Source organism: Malaclemys terrapin, chromosome 18, assembly GCF_027887155.1.
Source record: "Malaclemys terrapin pileata isolate rMalTer1 chromosome 18, rMalTer1.hap1, whole genome shotgun sequence".
Classification (NCBI taxonomy): domain Eukaryota; kingdom Metazoa; phylum Chordata; order Testudines; family Emydidae; genus Malaclemys; species Malaclemys terrapin.
The window spans coordinates 1,851,257-1,870,737 of NC_071522.1; the positions used below are offsets into that span (position 1 = coordinate 1,851,257).

General features: G+C 42.5%; 1 protein-coding gene across 3 annotated transcripts in view; it reads right to left on the reverse strand.

The window, feature by feature from the left end:
• The window catches only part of FAM222B (family with sequence similarity 222 member B), a 46,337-nt gene extending 31,022 nt beyond the window's left edge, over positions 1-15,315 (reverse strand). Inside the window, exon 1 of one of the 3 annotated variants that reach the window (XM_054008521.1) lies at positions 15,225-15,315. The gene's annotated coding sequence lies outside the window, so the exon portion shown is untranslated. Of the gene's footprint in view, positions 1-3,493; positions 3,599-15,224 lie in introns of those variants that run through there. The other 2 variants (XM_054008523.1, XM_054008522.1) reach the window with 2 other exon arrangements.
• Positions 15,316-19,481: the final 4,166 nt, after the last annotated feature.

Genomic DNA, 19,481 nt, shown 5'->3' on the forward strand with positions numbered 1-19,481 from the left:
AGAGGCTCACATTAAAAGCTACTGCAGAAGTTATATTGCTTTCATTTATGCCTAAAATATGTTTAACTCATAAGGCCTACTAAGTTCCTCGCTTAACTTTTCATGTGCAGTTTGTAATATAATTATGCAACAGACTCAGATCTCATTTCAATGTGCAGTCTATAAATGTTACTAAAATGCATTTAACAGTCAACAAATCCAAAGCATTTTCCACTACTGCTCACTCTTCAATTTTCACTTACAGTAGGTCAAACTCCTATCATGCAGAATTTAAAGGAAATCTTCCATGCAAAAGGAAGATAGCTCACGCAGACACATTCTTATTTACAATAAGATTAATATCTTTCACGGAAAACCTATTTAAAAAGAGTGCCTTAGTATTTTATTTTTTAACAGGCCTGTTAAAGTTTAACCATGTTGGGAAACTGCTTTTCTTTGCTTTATACTGCCAGCATAAGACATTTACATAATACACAAAACATATATAATTACTTTCCTAAATTCTGCTTCAATGGACTTTCACCCCCAATTTCACAGGAAGATTCTTAAATTGGGAATTTATTATTTATGCCAGTATTTTGCACTGTCCTATTTTCTCAGACATGTTAGATAATACTTTTTCCTCAGTTTAACAGTTTTCAGAAGTTAACCCTAAAAAACTGCCCTAGCTAATTTAGCCAAAATATAAACACTTCAACAAGCCAGAAAGCAGTCAAAATTTTAAAATAAGGAATTTTTACTTCATCTTAATCTATGGTCAAACAAACCGTATACTAAACTGATCTAGGAAAGATGCTAATGACATTGTTGTCTCTTATTTATCACTGGAGACCTAATCTAGCACATGTCCATGAAATGATGGCTCTGTGACACCAGGCGCTTTAAAATTGGATCACTCAGCAACATATATATATATATATATATACACACACACCCAATTCTTGAACAAGCAATTCCAGGCTGCTTTGCCAGCAAATTCTGGCCGGTATAGTTTGAAAGTGCATAGTTCTGGCACTCACAAAGAGCAGACCTGTAAAGGACATCTTGAGGATTAAACTGATTGAGATGCAATGCGCCTAGCAACCATTCATTAAGAGAGTTCAGAAACAGGCCAGCAATCTATTCCACCTCCTTATCTGAGCAGTAAACAGATAATAGTCTCCACTGTGTCCTCTACCCTCTATTTCAGACACATTGTAAACAGCTTTCTCAAACGTTAAGCCTCCTACAGTAAAATCTCATGGAATAACCCCCTCTCTAAACACACACAGGATTTAATTTCAGCAAGTGTCTGACAAGCTTGAAACAGCTAAAAAACTATCGTAATGCAAATCTCCATGTGAATGTATTCACAGTTCTGCTTTGTCCACTATTCTCTCACCTTGAGCATCAAGAGCCCATCCCCAACCTTAAAAACAACAAACCAACATTTAATCATGCAAGGTTTTGGCACTGCTACCCCAATCGTTGAAGGAAAGGAATAAGATTGTTATTGAGTTTCTCAACTTCTGAAAGGAATCAATTAATATTTCTGAAGGCTTTGATATAGGTTCTCTCTCAGGGAAGAGAACAAAAGTCACTTTTCCTCTCATTAAGCACTGCTGCTCATAAATAACCAGGACAATAGGAGAAAATTAAACCAGCTACTTCAGTCTCAGTAGTGCAATGTGTGTTTCAACCACTTAGCTATAGAGATTATGGTAAGTCATGATTTCACATAATTGTTTCCTCATAAGTAAACATTTGATGGTTTCCTATTTTGCATCTAAGTTAAATGATAGAGATTAGTGTAGACCTCCTATGATTATATAGCTGAATGTTTCATCTTCCGAGTACAGTTTTGGGGAAATCACTGACATACAGCATATTACTACTATTACATTTTTAAGATAAAAAATTAAACAGAAAATAAATTAATGTCATGTAATACATTTTCATAAAGGTAGGGTGGCTGAATACTCGCACAGATGAAAAATGTGAGCCCCATCAAAATTTGTGACTTTACTTTTATTAGGAAGTCAAAGGTACTTGAGGACTCAACTGTTCCTATGCAATTCAATGCCTTATAAGTGTCTCCAGCCGACACTGCCACTTCACCTACTCAACTAAATCTCATATTTAAAAATAATTAAAAAAAGCTTTTAAAAACCCAGTGTTGCAATAGCTGCTGCAATGCTCATTTGTGTTTTAGAGTTAACAGTTAACAGGCTTCCCAAACATTGCACTTTAATACACAAAAACTGACTTCCTATTAGAGAATGAAAAACATGATGATGCAACAGTTACTAACCTGGTATCATGGGTGGTAAGAAAAAAATTCATCAAACGTATCTGAAGGAGCTAGCAAATGTAGCTTACTTTCTTAAGCGGAAGATCTCAGTTAATTAAGAACAGACCTTTCTGCTTTAAGTTCACAGTTTTTGTGGCTGTACCTAAGCCATGCCAATGCTGTGATAAGAACCTACTAGTCTCTAATACAGCACCATATCACTACCTGCCTTCTGGTGACAATGATCTTTGGAAGCGTTGGTTCACTTACTAGAATGAACTCCGTATCACTTTAATTAATATCTCCAAAGTGCCTGAAAAAAACTGATATTCAACTCTCTTAGCATTTTGCACCTGATATTAGTCATGCCAGCTCTTGACTAATCAACATAAAAGATATACTTGTTCCACATGTTTAGTTGGAAATGCCTAATTACAGAAAGTTTACAATCAGCATAGCCACCTAATTAGCACATGCACCAGCTGGTTACAAAGCATTAATTTTAAAGCTTTACATTTGAAATCCATTTAGGAATTATTTTAAGTGTCAAAATCAGCACTACCCTGATTTCTGCTGGATTCAAATGCTCTTCTTTGTCTTACAGGATAGCTCCAAAGTTATGATACGGTAAGGTCGCTTAGGCCCAAACCAGAAGTGAAGTATCTCAAATCTGCTTCACTTGCTAAAGCCAGGTTCAGGCAAAACTAGATGGACAGTACAGAATGCAAACCAGAAAATCAAAGCCAAGAGTCCTGTCTACAGAGAGAACAGGGAAAGTTTAAAACGGGATGGGTTTAATTGTAATCCTTCCAATCAAAATGAATAGGGTCAAATTAAATGCGGCGAGAGGAGGCATTTCACAGATGCTAAGGAATAGTCCATTTGCCTGAAAGGAGGAGGAAGCTACAAGGAAAATCAGGGATCACCGGGTTTCTGCAGCAGAAAAAGGAGAGGAAGTCCATACACGCAGTGGCCAGGGAGGGACTCCTCCAAGGCAGGCTAAGCTCTGCGTGGCGACCCGGCCGCTCGGAGCCCTGCCCCAGGGGGGTCTGCAGGGAGCCCAGCCGTCTCTCGGGCGGGCTCGGTTTTACCCCCATCCCCGGGGCCGCATCCCGAGCCGGACAGGAACCCGCCGCCGGAAAGGGGCCCTTGCAGGCCGCCGCCCCCACCCTGCACCCCAGGCGTGCGGAGCAGAACCGGGCTGCACCCTGCGCCGGACCTTACCGGGGCGCAGCTCGGAGAGGCGGTGCAGGCAGCCCCCATCCTCGGGGCCGCGGGAGCCGCGGCGGCTGCACCGGGCTCGGCGCTTGGCATCCTCTTTGCAAACTCAGCTCCCCGCAGCTCGGCTCCCGCAGCGCCGGAAACCGGCCCCGCCCCGGCCCTGCCGGATGGCGGCCTCCCGCCAATGGCAGCGGCAGGCGGGGCCCTTTGTTAGCGCTCCCGGAGCGGCGCCCGCTCGGCCGGGCTGCACCTGCCGCGGGCCTTTGCGCCGCCCCAGCCGCGTCCCTCCAGCCGGCCGGTCCAGCGGCGAGCCCGCAGCCGCCCCCAGCACTGCGGAGGTGGATTGCCATCCGTTCGGGGTGCCGCTCCCAGGCCCTGCGCGGACTCCTGCAGGCTGTCGCCCCCGGGCTTTTGGGAAAGGGGGCTCAGGGCCCTCCTGCATTGGAAGAGTTTAAGAGCAGTTCTGGAAGAATGGAAGAGTTCATTGTTGAACCAGGGAAGGCTGGATGCTTGTCAAGATAACCCTGAGAACGCGAGCCCCGTGGGCACTGACTTGGTCCTGTCTTCTTGAGTCTGGGGCCAGACAGCTCCTTCGGGGCTGCCCTTACTCTGAGCTTGGCCCCACAGCCCAGTGCACCTAGCGCCTCTGGTCCCTTTCATTGCTGCTGGGCAGAACCTGGGAGTCTGCGCTGACCCTCTCAACAATACAATTAGAAAGCTCTTCACTGTGGAATTGCTCATGGGGAAAGGGGGCTTAAAACCACAAACGGAAGGAGATTACAGACCTGTTCCATTCTCTTCAAGCAGGCAAAAGTAGTGGAAACCCTTCCTTCCTTCCCTCCCTCCCACTCATTCCCAAACACACAAAAGATGGGTAAAGTAGCAGAGACCCTCCTTTTTGGCAATATTCAGAAGGTCTGGGAGGAAGGGTGCAGACTCCCCCTTCCAATTTAGTGAGGGGCACACACTACTAGCCAGAACGGATATGAAAGCTGGACCCACTGGGATCTGGAGCACGAGGTCAAAGCACAGCTTAAGTTAGGCCTGGCTGACTCCCCCTTAATGACAGAGGGGCATCCAGGCCAATCCTGAGCAGAGGTGCAATTCGTTAGATCACAACAGTTGGAGTAAGGCTCTGGGCATAGGCCCCCACTGTGGAGTGAATTTTTCATTCTATTTCTTTTTATAGAGTGGTTTTCATTTTAGTTCATGTTATTTCACATTTGCAAAAAACACAAGATTGTATAAATAAGCATCCAACAAATGTTTCCAATCTTGTGCATTACATAGGAAGGGACTGAAGGTTCAACTTCATTAACATTAATAGGAGACTTGGGCTGAAAGATGGACTAAAGGGTAATATGATCAGTACTTTTAAAGCAGCACACAGAAAATTTTCCAAATTATATATCTTATTTATAGTAAAATATAGTGATCAAGGCACAAGCTTCCATCTTGATCAACAGATGCAAAGGAAAACAAAATTGGTTTGTTATTAGAGTCCACTGGAAATTAAAGTATATTATATAATTAACATTTTAACTGTTGAAGATGATTTTGTAATGGTTACCTTTTTTGATTGCCAATGCTTTCTAATCGTTCAGCCTACTATTTCAGTCCTAATTTGACTAGTCAAATCTGAAATAGAATTTGACAAGTCAAATTAGGCCTCCTGCTGGGAAGTATTAAAATTGCAGTCCCCCATTGAGACAACTATCTCTTTCATTAAACAGATACTGAATCGGTAATGCATTCCTAAATAAATGCTTTAACATTCTTTGCCATTGTCATTTAGTAAACATTTAGAAAGTTTAATTATTGAGTTTTCCTTAAAGCATTTCATAACAACACAGGTTTCAGAGTAGCAGCCGTGTTAGTCTGTATCCGCAAAAAGAACAGGAGTATTTGTGGCACCTTAGAGACTAACAAATTTATTAGAGCATAAGCTTTCGTGGACTACAGCATCCGAAGAAGTGGGCTGTAGTCCACGAAAGCTTATGCTCTAATAAATAAAACGTGCCACAAGTACTCCTGTTCTTTTTGCATAGTAACACAGCTGATGCATTAAGAGGCTTCCATAAATACTTGTATCAGCTCTAATCTTCTCGCAAAACCTGAGGACTCCAATAATGCTCTGCAATTCTATAGCACCTTCCAACATTAATGAAATAATCTTCAACACTCCTGTGAGATATGATCATATTGTACAGCTGGAGGACCAGAAGCACAAATAGATGAATTGCAGAGTCATGAGGGGCTGAGTACTTCAGGTCCCACAACGTCAAAATATGGGGTTCAGAATCTGGAAATCAGGGTATGTTCCCCTCTCTACCACTGGACTTGTGGAGAAGGTGCAGAGACCTACACCAGGTCCAAACTCACATGCCCAATGCTATACAGTCAGTGACACAATGAGAACTGAACTCTGATAGACAAACTTCCATACCTGTGCATTAATCACTAAACTGTAAGTGACTGTTATAATGGGAAGTTACTCCTGCTTAATTTTGGTTTTGATATATTTGCAGGTGGCTGGAGGACAAATTTATTCTAAATTTTCTTTGAAGTAAATGTGATATTTGTTGAAAAACTTAACATGCATAAAATTAGTTCAACATTTCTCAAAATACTACTGTAACCAACAGTTGGAATCTGTAGCAAATATATGATGGAAATATACCTTTAGGTATATTTACTACCTTATTTTCTGTACCATGTGCATAAAAATAGAGTTTTAGCTAGGCCTTCAAAAGCTACAATTCATTTTTTCCAGTTCCAGGTGTTCTTGACAGACTTAACTCTGAAAGTTTACATGTGCAAACTCTCATCTAGATTAAATAAAAACATATCTTGCACCAGTACTTAACTTTTTTGAAAAAGTTAAGGAAATTAATGTTTCCCAAAAATAAAATATTTTAAAGTCCTCTATATGACAGTAATATACCAGTAACAAATCAGGAAGCTATATATTCTTTAAATGGTCTACAAAATTGGGAAGGACATGATAGTTTCCTCCCAGTAAGAAAAAGCAAAGTCGAGAGTAGTATTTTAACTGGTAACCAAAACATCTCTACCCACTCTACTCTATTCAGTACTAACAAAATTAAGAGATCAGAGTGCTTCATACAGAGAGAATTTTTTTGAACAATAAACATTACACTCTGTTCATGCCCTTATCAGACCATTGGGCACAAGCTGATTTCTCTATCATTGTACCATAGTTCTAACAGATCAAGGTTTTCCTGCATAAACTGTCCAGGGTTCTAGGAGGATCTGTGTGACCTTCCCTGAGAAGTTAGATTCATAGCACTTTTTGAAAAACTGAGGGAAAAACTCCTTTGTCCTAGCCTATTACATCTCCCAGAACAGGTTGTCAATTTTAAGGATGTGTTTAAGATCACATAATGGCTACCATATTTTCTTACACAGTCACTGCACTTCCAGCATCAAACTTAATGGTATGAGATTTTAACTGAGTATGTATTTGGAAAGTCCCAGTGGTGTAAGACATAGCTTATGGGAAAAAACGAAAACACTAAACTTTTAGTATGATTTTCACCCATACACCAAGTTTTGTGCATTTTCATAGGAGATACTACAACAGAATAAAATCAAATTTAATTGCCTTTTAAATAACTGCAACAGCTACTTTAATTTTGTTTCAACAGCAGTAAGTTATTCATAAATCAAATAGTTCACATGCTAGCGCAGAATGACAAGTAAATAGAGCAGAACACAGTCAAGCAGAATATAAACCCTACATATGAAAGGCAATTTTTCTTAAACATGGTGCACAGCCATTTTACAAATGTTACAAATAAACTACCAAGATGCAGGCACGCTAAGCCTTAATCTTCATTAATCCTGGGATGTCAGACAATTCTGGAACATCAAGGGAGGAAAAAAACGTACTGATGGAAAGATACCTTGCCAAATTGGACCATGTTAAATGGGAGTAAGTATCTACAATTCCTCTAACAACAACAACAACAAAAAAGCTTTCAAAGTAATTTCTAAATCCAAACATTTGAAGCCTTTACAGGAGGGGAAAAAAATAAGTGGTATGAACAGAAAGAACATGGAAAATTAGTTAGAGATACTTTTGTTAACCTGCTTTGGCCTTTTCATGTGGTTGGTTTTCATAGATATTAGTTCACAAGTGCTCACAGCTGTGGGGAATTTAATAATAAAGAAGATATGAATTAAGAGCTCTAGTAAGAATACATTATCAACTATGTACAGATGAAAAAAAAAGAAAGCCAGCATCCTGGAAGAATTTCCAGTAGTTGAAGATAAAAGCTAACTAAATAAGAGTAAACCTCTGAATTGTGAGCAATTTGGCAGACTTAAACGAACAACCAAATATCCTCTCAGCACTGAAGCCAATGCCTTCTACTTGTATTTAAAATGGCACTGTTCTCAAAAAGCACTGGCGGACTTAGTTTCCATGCAATCCTATTATCTCACAGAATTGGGGAGGGGGAGCAAATACAGCCATAAAGAAGGAAGACAATTATAACCAACATAAAGCCAACATTAGACTCTCAGATGGTTCTACACATAATTTTTCATCAGTTAGGGGAGATTGCATTCAATGTATCTTCTGATTATTATAGACATAAAACAGAGAAAAGAAGGAACCTTAAGATCGGTGCAATTTAAGAGATGGTACCAAGAGAAACAATGACAGAACAAATGGATGTTTTTAAACCATTGACCTGGCTGAATGGAAAAGTGATTGGATAATTACAAAGGACTGTCCTTTAGAGATGTTGTTCCACTGCATATTTGCCATAGAATACAAGCGGTGGAAATTTACTTCAGAGATTAGTAATACTGTCTCACTTTTAAACTCATATGATGCTCTTTCCTTTCCACAGTAATTTTTATTTAATATGACTATGGCTTAACTTGAATCTTGGTATTAAAATAAAGATAATGCTGGATTATAAATAGTCTTTTGGAAAGTGCTGTATGCTGTGCATTCAGGGATGGATGGAGACAACACAATATCCATAAAGGATAAGACTGCAATATACAAGTCATCTCAAATGCATGCTCGAAGTTTTGAGTGTGCAAGCAAGAATATAGATGGCATGATACAGCAAGTCATGTTGTTATACAATGGTAGCAGAGAATGGAAGAAATCCATTACTGAATACTGAAAAAACAAATATGCTCTCTGATGAAAACAGGTAAAAATACATGAATACAATGAGCTTTTCATTCGTTGTTCCTCTGGAGGTTAGTCATTTTGCTCTGCCAGGAACCCCATGCCCACCACACACGAGATTATTTGTGGGGAGCTGAACTTGGTTATTATCTTAGCAGTGAAACAAAGAAAAAGGAGAACACCAAAGTACTTTACCTCTTCTCAGTACGATACATTACAGATTATATGAGAAGCAAGATTCTAGGGGGGAAAAAATTGATACTGGACTCACTATGAATAGAAAAGCACATCACCTCACCTACTTCCACTTTCTCTCACATAGTTCCAAAATTAGAAACAATCAGAATCCTACTGGAAACAATATACAGCATCTTAATTGGGCTGCCTGTACTAAATACGTCAGTAACGTATCACTTTGCATATCATTTTTTGACTTACTGGTTTAAAAAAAATAAAAAAGCTTACTTCAATGGTTAACCTTTTTCTTTGTAATGCTACTTAGCCATTGTGACAAAATAAGAGTTTCAATTTTTACTTACACTGCAGACTTAATGACGCTGAAGATTTGTTTCACTCACTGAAGACAATCTAACACATACAATTCTATTAATAAGCATAGGAACATGCTTAATAAAATTCTACCTAGAATTATGTTGAAGATTAGAATTTATAGTGTTACATTTATAGTAAATACAATTTCTAATAAATTGTCCTAAAGTAGATCCATTTACTAATCTATTTAGGTGTTTTGATTAGTTTAGTTATTTATATAACGTATATGGATGCACTTAAATTTCATTGTTCTATATTCAAAAAGCACAGCACAGTTCTTCAAATTTTACAGAAGCTATTCTATCTTAATTTGGGTCAACCACAGTAGACCATGCCAATTTAGAATATTGTATTGAAAAATCTCTCCTGCCCACTCCCCCCCAAACATAGATAAAGCTATCCAAGCAAGACTTATTCGATGTCAAAAGCAGACCTTAACTAATTAAATTGTGCCCTTCAGGAGTTATTCCACAAACCAGGATATCTGTATTTTTTCACATGTTCTGGAGAGGCTAATTTTCAGATATGTGATAACAAGATTCTGAATATTATGAGCACAGGCAATTCATAATCCCTGTGCACAAGAACAGAAGCATGTTTGTAACAAGGTTATCTGAAATACAAAACGAACAGGAGGCTCTGAAATAATGAACAGATATAAGTATCCTACCAGTAGTAGAGAAATGGTGGCAGTAAGTATTCGATCCCCTGCACCTCAGTAGTTTTTAAAAGATGCATGTTTCAAAAAGCGTTGTTACTAACACTAAATATAACAAAGCTTTTGAAAAAGAAAGTAGTATGAAGATTTAGCCTTCACATTGATTGATTTCTTCAGCTCAGTCTGTCATACCCAAATTCATGTGGTGCCAGGCAAGCATAACTGTCAGAACTATTCTCACTAGCATAAGTCAGTATTTGGAATAGCAATAAGACTCTTTTGGGAGAGGTTATCTTTCTTATGAAGAATGTTATCCAAACTCCTCTCAAACAACATGCAATTAAATATATATATATATATATATATATATATATATATATATATATATATATATATACTGTATACTCCCACATCCAGATTGCTAGGCTTAGAAACTATTACTGGGAAAGTTAAAAATACCACTGGGAAACGGGAATATTATGCCACCTCCCTGCCCCAGTACAATTTGCAAGTATTAACCCCATCAATTTACAGTGTGAAAAAAGTTTAAAATACTTATGCAGTGCTCTGAAGATGAAAGGCACTGTAGGGGAGATTGTGAAACCCTTATTCATATTACATCATGAGTAATCCCACGAAAGTCAACTGGCCTATTTATACACTCAGGTACTACTCAGTGTGATAAATATATCACAATATGGCCCTATATAAGTATTCAGTTACACCAGATACTACCATCGTCTGTGGAAAAAATATGCACTTTAAGCATTTATCTAGTAACCCCAGCCATTTGATCACTAATCCCTTGGCAGACAAGTTTTTGGGATATGTTCTCAGTGGCATTTTTGGAAGTTCCATAAAGCCCAGGATGTGGACTGGGTGGTCCTTGGAGTAACTGAGTCAGGCAGGAAACACAAGGCGGTCCCCAAAAGTCCATTTTGCATCCTTACATTTTTATTTTGGGAAAGTTTATGGACTGTAACATCCAGGAGGTCAGACTCAATGATCACAATGGTCTGTCTGGCCGTGGAATCTATGAATCCACCAACCTGTTAAATTAGTTATTTCTCTCACTATTAAGAGTTGGTCCATCCACCAAGAGAGATAAAGCAATTTATGGAGAATGCAGAACATCTTGGTTGTGTGGATTAGTTGGTGGGTGTTGGGGTGCAGGAGTCATTTGCTCTGGCACCCTCATGCGCTGTCCAAAAATGACCAGAAGTCAAGAGTGGAGGAGAGGTTGATGAGAACAGAAAAAGCAGAGTGACAGAAAAACATAGTACTCAGTAAAGAGGAACATATTGCAGACCTTAAATCCCTCATGCAGTCATGAATGTGAATACGGAAGAGTAGACATGCTAAGGCATGTGCACATTTCACAGCAGGCTGCATTTCTGGAAAATGCAGATACTTCATGGTTTGAAAGAACCTGATTTCACCTCTTGAACCTCTCCCTCAGCAACAGTCGCCAATGCAAATGTAGGTAAATAGGTATCTACTAGATGAGAACTTTAAACATAAATAAAACTCACTTGCCTTACAATTATAGAAAGCATATACAGCTAGGGAAAAACATTCCTAAGTGGGCATTTACCAACCTCTTTTTTCAGATGTTATTAGCAGAGACGCTTTTGGCAAACTGTTCTACAGATGAAGCACTGTGGATCTGATTGGAATATGGAGAGAAGGGGGAACCCACACCAGGCCCTTATGCAAAATGCTATTTATTTTGCCAGCGGTATGTTGTTTACTCCACTGAGAAAATTCACAACATGATGGATAGAGCATTAAAAGCAAGGTCATTATTTAATGTCAACATTAAAGCGGTACAGATTCCTGTAAGTATCTTCAGGCAGTGTGCGTAGTCTTATCTCAGGATAAAATAGATTTTTTTACACTTTAAAATCCATGTATACAGCAATTTATATGAAGAGTAAAAACTGAGGAGATGCCAGCATCTTCCAGCAATAATCTCTCCTATGTTGTTCTTTAGACTTGTCTATTTTTGCTCATTTCTTGTTTCAGTGATACACATCCTTTTCTCTTCTGACTCTGTGGAAGGACTTCAGTATAATTCAGTGCAGTTTCTTCATATATTTTCAATTTTTCATACCATTCTTTCAAGTAGGCTCATAAATTTGAAGTCAATTAATCTAATGCTCCCCCAGCTCTTGCTTTCTCTGACTCGGTCAGTCTTTCCCTGAGAGATGCCAGCTCTTTAGCCTCTCCGTCTTAGACTATATCTATTTAATTTCTATTATGAGAACTGTGGTGTAGATCCATTTACAGGGAACTCAAAGAGATAGGTCATTGTAAGAAAACACACACAAAAACATAGGTCCATCTCTTGCTGAAAGTCTCATCTCCCTTATCTCCCAATCTGTCCTGTTTTGGCCTGGATCTTCCTCTCCTCAAAAATATGAATGTTACTTCAGGACAGTTAATTCTCCAACTGACCCACTAAAGGAAGTCTGGCTTCCTCCCTACCCTCCAACATTCATTTGTTCTTCTCTCTCTCAACAGACCCTCTGATACTACAATTACATTTATTCTACTTATAAAATACATTTCATATTATATACATTATACTTCCCCAGATTTACCACCACACTGAATTTTCGTAAGAGCAAAATATTTATTGCTCACCTAAAGTTACGAGTCTTGGACTGACAGCGCAAGTTCTTACAGCAAAATAAAATGTCTGATCAGAAACATACCTATTCATAGATTTAAAGGAAAGAAGGGCCCACTATGATGATCTACTCTGACCTCCTGCAGAACACAGGCCATGGGATTTTACTCAGCAATTCTAGAACTAGAAGACATTTTTTCCTATCGCATACCTGGAAACTATCAAACCCAGTATGCCTAATAAGATTTACCCTATTACAGTGACATCACATTGGCTCTTGTGGAAATGACATCACAGAGGAATCCAACAGAGCAATAAACTATTAAGAGAACCTGTGTTTTTATAATCAGAGGAAAAAGTACTTCAGCAGAAAAATATTTATTTAGAAACCTAACGGTTTTCCATGAGGCTTCAGTGGCTAATGAAAGGAAATAATTTATGTCATCTTAATAAACATGAACAATAAACTATTGTTATTAAAGCCCTGGTGTAGCAGGGCTATGCACAGCCTATAGCCACAATTTATTTTAAAAGGCATACAGACTAATTTAAAGCAGAGCCAACAGGAAAGCATACCACATACACCTATAAAGCCATTCAGGTCCTGCTCTGGAAAATCATGTATTGCATACCCAAAGGCAGTGAAATAGTTAACTTGCTGAGTGGGCCGGAAACAGACAAGTAAACCTCTGCAATGCGAATGATTTTCATTATGGTTTGGTATTTATTGTACATACTTTTCCTGCCAGGAAGCTTCAAAATTTGCCAAATGGAAAGAATTTACAAAATCTTGATTAATATGAGCCTTTGTGACTCATACTTCTGCATTACAACATGAGTAAAGATCACAAACCACTTACATGCTTTATCAGGAATAAACGTGCATTAGCACTGTTGTACAGTAACTAATGATTCCCCTTCCTGTTCCAAACCCAACGAGAGTAATTTTTTATTACAGTGCTGATACATTAGAGCAAATCTAACACCACATTCCTTGGCAAAAGGACATTTTATAGTTAGTAAAAGTGGTTCAAAACCACCCTCTCTCTCTGCAAGGACTCAAATGTGTGTACACACCTCATAAAAAGGCTCATGAAGGTCCTCCCCTTTCTTTGCCTTTCTAAAAAAGAACTGACCTCTCTCTTCCTGAAAGAATCTGGGACTAGTTCCCCAAAGGCAGACACAGTAGTCTCTGCTAGGAAAGAACCAGAGCTAACCTATTGTGTTCAGTCCCTGAAAACGGTACATGTGTCCTGGACCTGGTCAAGAAGCCATTTTCTTTCTGAAAATATCTTGTCTTGGATTTTCCTGACTTTGTTTCTTTTAAAAAGGATCAGCTGAGCCAGTTCCCTTGTTCCAAAATTATTACACACACTTCTAAAACATCAATCACATAATTGGGAAATACAGTTTCTTACAAAGGGGTGGGTAGGACCAAGATTCTCCTTTCCATCCTCTAACAGTATAATCCACAAAATTATACTGGGGAAACTCACCCACATAATTAGAGGAAAACCAGAATAAAGAGGTGTTTGCATTGTGCTGTGAAGGAAGCAAAACTTTTACCCAAGTCTCTACAAGCACAAATTCCACAGCTGAAGGTTCTAGATTGAGAATGCCCTGGCTCTGACAAATCCACATTGGTGCCTAACAAACAAAACATCCCTGGTAATCACAGCTGTGACTCAGATGAAAACACTGGTGGTCACTGACATAGATCACACTTCAATTAGGATTCTAGATAATGGACAGGATATTGAATTAAACCTAGACTTGACTTAGCAGCTATCATAGACAATGGAGCCAGTTTATCCTGCCTAGAAGTGGAACACTGGATTCTGAACAAGCTGAATCTTCTGGGTGGTCTTTATGGTCAGTTCCAGAAAGAGCATGTTGCAGAGGTCTACCTAAGGTGGCAAAGGCAAGATCACCATGGCTAGGTTCATATCTGAGGGGAAAGGACAGTCTTTTTGTCAGTCAAAGAATTGTTATATTTCTGATCACTGATGCCAGGTCTTATCCCACAAACCGATGAGATAATATGCCACTTTGGACAAGTCACATTTTATCAACTCTCGCTAAATGACATGGAACAATCCTCAGTTTTTCATTATAGCTCCTGCCACCGTGGCATTTTACCCCGCTTAGGGAATCGTGTGTAAACTCTAGTCCAGCCTAACTGGTTCCGAACAGCGTTACGGTTTGCCAGTGTGAACAGTTCAATAGTCTGCTCAGTGAAAGGTAACAATCCGCACTGCCGCCCTGCCGCCGGGAGGAGTTTCGAGCACGAGAACAGCCCGGTCGGGACTGAGCGGGGGCATGGCAAAGCAGCCCCGGAAAGCCAGGCCGAGGGCACGCAGCCCCGATCCCTTTGTCACGATGGCCGGGCTCCTCGCTGGCTCCCCGCCTCCCCACGGCCGCTGCTGTCAGCCCCGCGCCCCGCCCGGCCTTGCCGAGCCCGCCCGCCCGCGGGGTGTCTGCTCCCGGGGACCCGCCCGGCCTTGCCGAGCCCGCCCGGCCGCGGGGTGTCTGCTCCCGGGGACCCGCCCGGCGAGAGCGAGTCTGTCACCCGGGGGGGGGGGTCCGACTCCTTCCGCCCCCAGCACGAACAGCCCCGGGGGCGAGCCAGGCCCGCGGCCGCCGCTCTGTGCCCCTCCCTGGGGGCCACACGGAGCCCGGGAGCCCAGCGCGCGGAGCCCCCTCCCCGGCCCGCACTTACTCTCGGTGTCCCTGCCCGGGCCTCATGGCGCCGCCGCTCGCTGCTCCCCGGCCCCGCTCTCGCTGTGGTGGCTGCGCCAGGCCACCGCCAGCCGCCTCTTGCGCATGCGCTCTCACCGCCCAGCGCGATGCCGGCTGCGTCCTGGCGCAGGCGCGTTCCCCGCCCCTCGGGGCCCGCGCAGGCGCACTTCATAGCCGGGGAGGGAGGGGTCCTTTAGTTTTGGTCACTGTGGTGTCCCCAGACGTGCCTGACGGAAACGTGCGGGCGCCGAGCAGCAGCTCCCTGAGCCCCAGCCCTAAGCCCGACTCGCCGCGTCCGTCCGCAGACTGCGGGTGCTGGGGCCAGACTCCCCTCCTCCCCCCGCCGGGGTGGCCATACCGCTGCCTGCCCTCGCCGTGCTCCGCCTATGGCCGTTGTCACGGCGCCGAGGCGGGCGCGAGGGCCCTGGCAGCACCAACCCCCTCCCCCCCCCGCACTCTTTCTCTGGGGGGGGGGTCTCAGCAGCGCCCAGCGCAGCCCCACCCCCAGCTCGGGCTGAGCTCCTCGGGGCGGGGCGCTGAGTCCAGGCCCTGGTAAAACATTGCCCGCAGCTGCTGGGACTGGGGGGCTCTGGCAGCCCCTGGCTCGAAGTAGTTGCCATTAGATGCAGGGGTTACGGTTTGGTTCAATGGCTCTCAGCACCAACACCCCCCCCACACACACACCCATACAAATTGTCCCAGCAGCCCTGCTTGCGTGGGAACGAAGCTGCCCTGGTGATTTTTGCCCTACCGTTCCCTGGAGCTAAGGCCTCCCTTCTCCATAATGCATTAAAGCAGGTCTACGCCCTGAGCCCTTCGGCTGTGGCGGAAGAGCAGTATAGGGTACAGAGCTCCTGGGAGGGACACAGCTTTAACAGCAAAGCTGTGCTTTGTAGCAGTATAGGAAAGCTAGCCCCACCCCCGAAACAGGCTATACGGTAAAAGTGCAGCTTTGGTAGCGTACCTGTGTCTACACTAGGGACTTCTGCAAGTATGACTTCAGTGGTCAAGGATTACACCCTAATCAACCTATGGCTGCAGAAGCTCGTAGTCTAGACATGGCCTTAGAATAGATAGATACACCACCAGCCTGCTATAGAGGGAAGCTCTGTGCTGGTGGGAGCGGATGCTGAATGACAGGGGTTGCACCAAGGCCCTGAAGATGACACTAGTTGGCACACCACCTCATCCTGTCCCAGTGTAAGGGGAGACAAGGGGAGCAGCAAGGAACTGCTTGTTGAGATTCAATTGTTTATGCTGTAAATAAACAGCTTCTCTTCTCTAGGGCTGATAAAGCAACAGGTTTTTTGTTTCTTTTTGGTATTTCAAATACTTTTCAAAATGCTTAGGAACTGCCTAGAGGTCAGACCCTACACAGCTCTTAAGGCAAAAACCTCTCCCCCTTTACCTTAGATTATAAATCTTGTCATCTGTGCACATACACCACTACGTACACATAGGCCACACTCAGCACGGGGACCAAAAGGTGCTACTGTAGCAAACCTCGTTGCCTACTCTGTCCCCATATCTACTCTGGCAACATCAGAGGACCCAACCACATCAGCCACACCATGAAGGGCTCATTCACCTGCACATCCACTAATGCTATATATGCCATCATGTGCCAGCAATGCCCCTCTGCCATGTACGTTGGGCAAACCGGACAGTCCCTCCACAAAAGAATAAATGGACACAAATTGGACATCAGGAATGGTAACATACATAAGCCAGTAAGTGAACACTTCAATCTCCCTGGTCATTCTATTACAGAATTAAAAGTCACTATCATTGAACAAAAAAACTGTTTGTGTCCGTTTCCCCAAATGTAAAATGGAGAGAATACAAACCTACGGTAACAGGAAAGGGAGGTGGAACCTGTTCCATATAGTTTACAAAACACAGCTTTTTTGGCCCTTGGCGTTGACATTGACATTTTGGTCACAGGCCCAAGTGACATTGAGAGAGTTTAAAAGCTTATTTAAAACCCATTTCCTAATATGCTACTAGGCCTATATAGGCAGTGGGAAAAACCTTTCAGACAATACTAAGGTGACAGAACCACTCTTACATGAGGAATGAGGCTGAAGGGTTTCTACCCCGTGTAGAAAAACAAGGTGACAGATAAGTTAAGCGGAATATTTAGTCTCAGGTAAATTGAGGGCTTGAGAGCAGAATTCATCACTTTAGACAGCTAACAAATTGCTACACCACATGCCATCAAAGAATGGAGCAGGTGCAGCCCATCCAGAAAGACTGACAGTTCACACCTTTGGAAGGAAGAGGAAAGGGAGGGCATCTTTTAGAGAAAGTAATGGCAGCCTAGCCTGAGAATGCACTGCCAGCCAGAAGGATGTAGACTGTTGCCACTACTGTTACTAGGAGCCAGGGAATTCAGTCAGCATTAAACGTTAGCAATCTTGTCCACACTTTGTTGGGACTCTCCTTGACAGCACACCTCCCTCCCAACCAGCCCTCAGAATTCATTCCTTACACCCAGGGGGAACTGCGGTTCTTTGCTTCCTTCCAAGGTGGCTGGTCTACTGCTCTCTCTGGCTGTTTCACCTGCCTCTTGCCCACTGAGGCAAGTGAATGCTCTTCCTACCTAGCAGTGAGATGAGGCTTGACTTCCTATTAAGGGCTTGCAGCACAAGTAATTGTAAGTGCACGTTACAGGGGGTCACTTGTGTTTCCATACCAGGGAAAGCCAGGACTCTGCTCTGTATAGCTGATATGGCACTTACTCGCATATCATAAATAATTACGCCTTGCTTTCTCATTTCGGTCCCTATCATTGGCTGCAAAGCAGATGCCCCATGGGAGTTAGTTACCAGCATTGATATATGGGGCATTTGTCCACTCTACAGGCCTTGAAGTCAGTTGCACGATCGGTTGAACAGGTGCATCCTCCCTAGAAGGTTCTGCTCAGACGTGATGAAGTTTAGGCTTCAGTCCAAGAAAGTGTCCACATTCTTGTCCTTGTAGAAGAGGGAGGAATGGCGCATGCACTTGCCAGCCAGCGTAGAGCTCAAACCTGCCACTCCATCATTTTTGGTTTTATTTCATAAGTGATGATTTACTGATCCCCTTTGTACCATGACACAGATTCCTCTCAGGCTGCTGGCACCAGGAAGAGACCGCAGACATGCCAGCCATTGACTGGTAATGATGTAAGATCCTGTCCAATTTTAGTTGCATCTTTGCAACCGTAGGTTGAGCCATGGGAATGCAGCTAGCAACACTGTCATCTCTGCCCTCAGCCCAATGGTATTTTCACACTATTTAAGTGAGAACGCATAGCATTTGTAGAGCCCAGGGTGACACAGGGCTCTCAGTACAGCTGCTACTACCACCATAAACATTAGGTGCAATCACTTACTGTAAAATAAGGACATTCTTAGACAAACAAGGTCAGTTAGAAAGTTACCACCCGTTCAGAACCTTACCAATAACTGAAATCAAACCTCAGTCTGTGACATGTAAGCGTTTTCCAAGAGACAAACAAGACTCCTAAGCTTTTTCTGAAGACTATCAGCACAGCATCTAGATGCCAGGCATTACTCCTTAGCCCAGTAGCACCTCACTCCATGAGTTACTATCCCTGTCATCTAACTGCAGTGTCACCTGACCTCCAGGTTCCCAACCCCTACGGACACCTGATCACATGGCTGCCTAACCCCATTATCATTTCATCCTGTCGTCTCCTAACTAGTACAATGGCATTTGTTAGCTTAATACAATATGAAGAGCCCTGACTAGCCCCCTCCATGCCCATGTTCCCTTCCCAAAATCAGGAAGAATTAAAATATATCTGTGCTCCAGAAAGACAGCACTTTCCGTAGTCTGGGTCTTCAGACAAATGCTAATGGTACCTTTCATATGAGAACTGATTGGCTGATGTCTAATTAATCTAATTGCCAAGCCTTATTAATGAGCTACTGCCTCACATTTAAGACTGAGCAGGCCCTAAGCACCGTCTCTCACTGAGTCAGTTGGGTAGTTAGGCGACTAAGCATTTTCACACACACTATTTCCATTTCAAGGAAATACATTTTGCATTGATTCTCCATCACCTCTCACTCCTAGAGACCAGCTCCAGGCACTGGGCTCTGATCTTCAGCCTGGAAAATCACTGAAATATGCTTTGTGGCAGCTTGAGACTGACCTTTGTCTGTCAACACTCCACAAAGGAATGATTTCCTCATTGTATCTGACATCAAATGAAAATCTTTTGAATCCT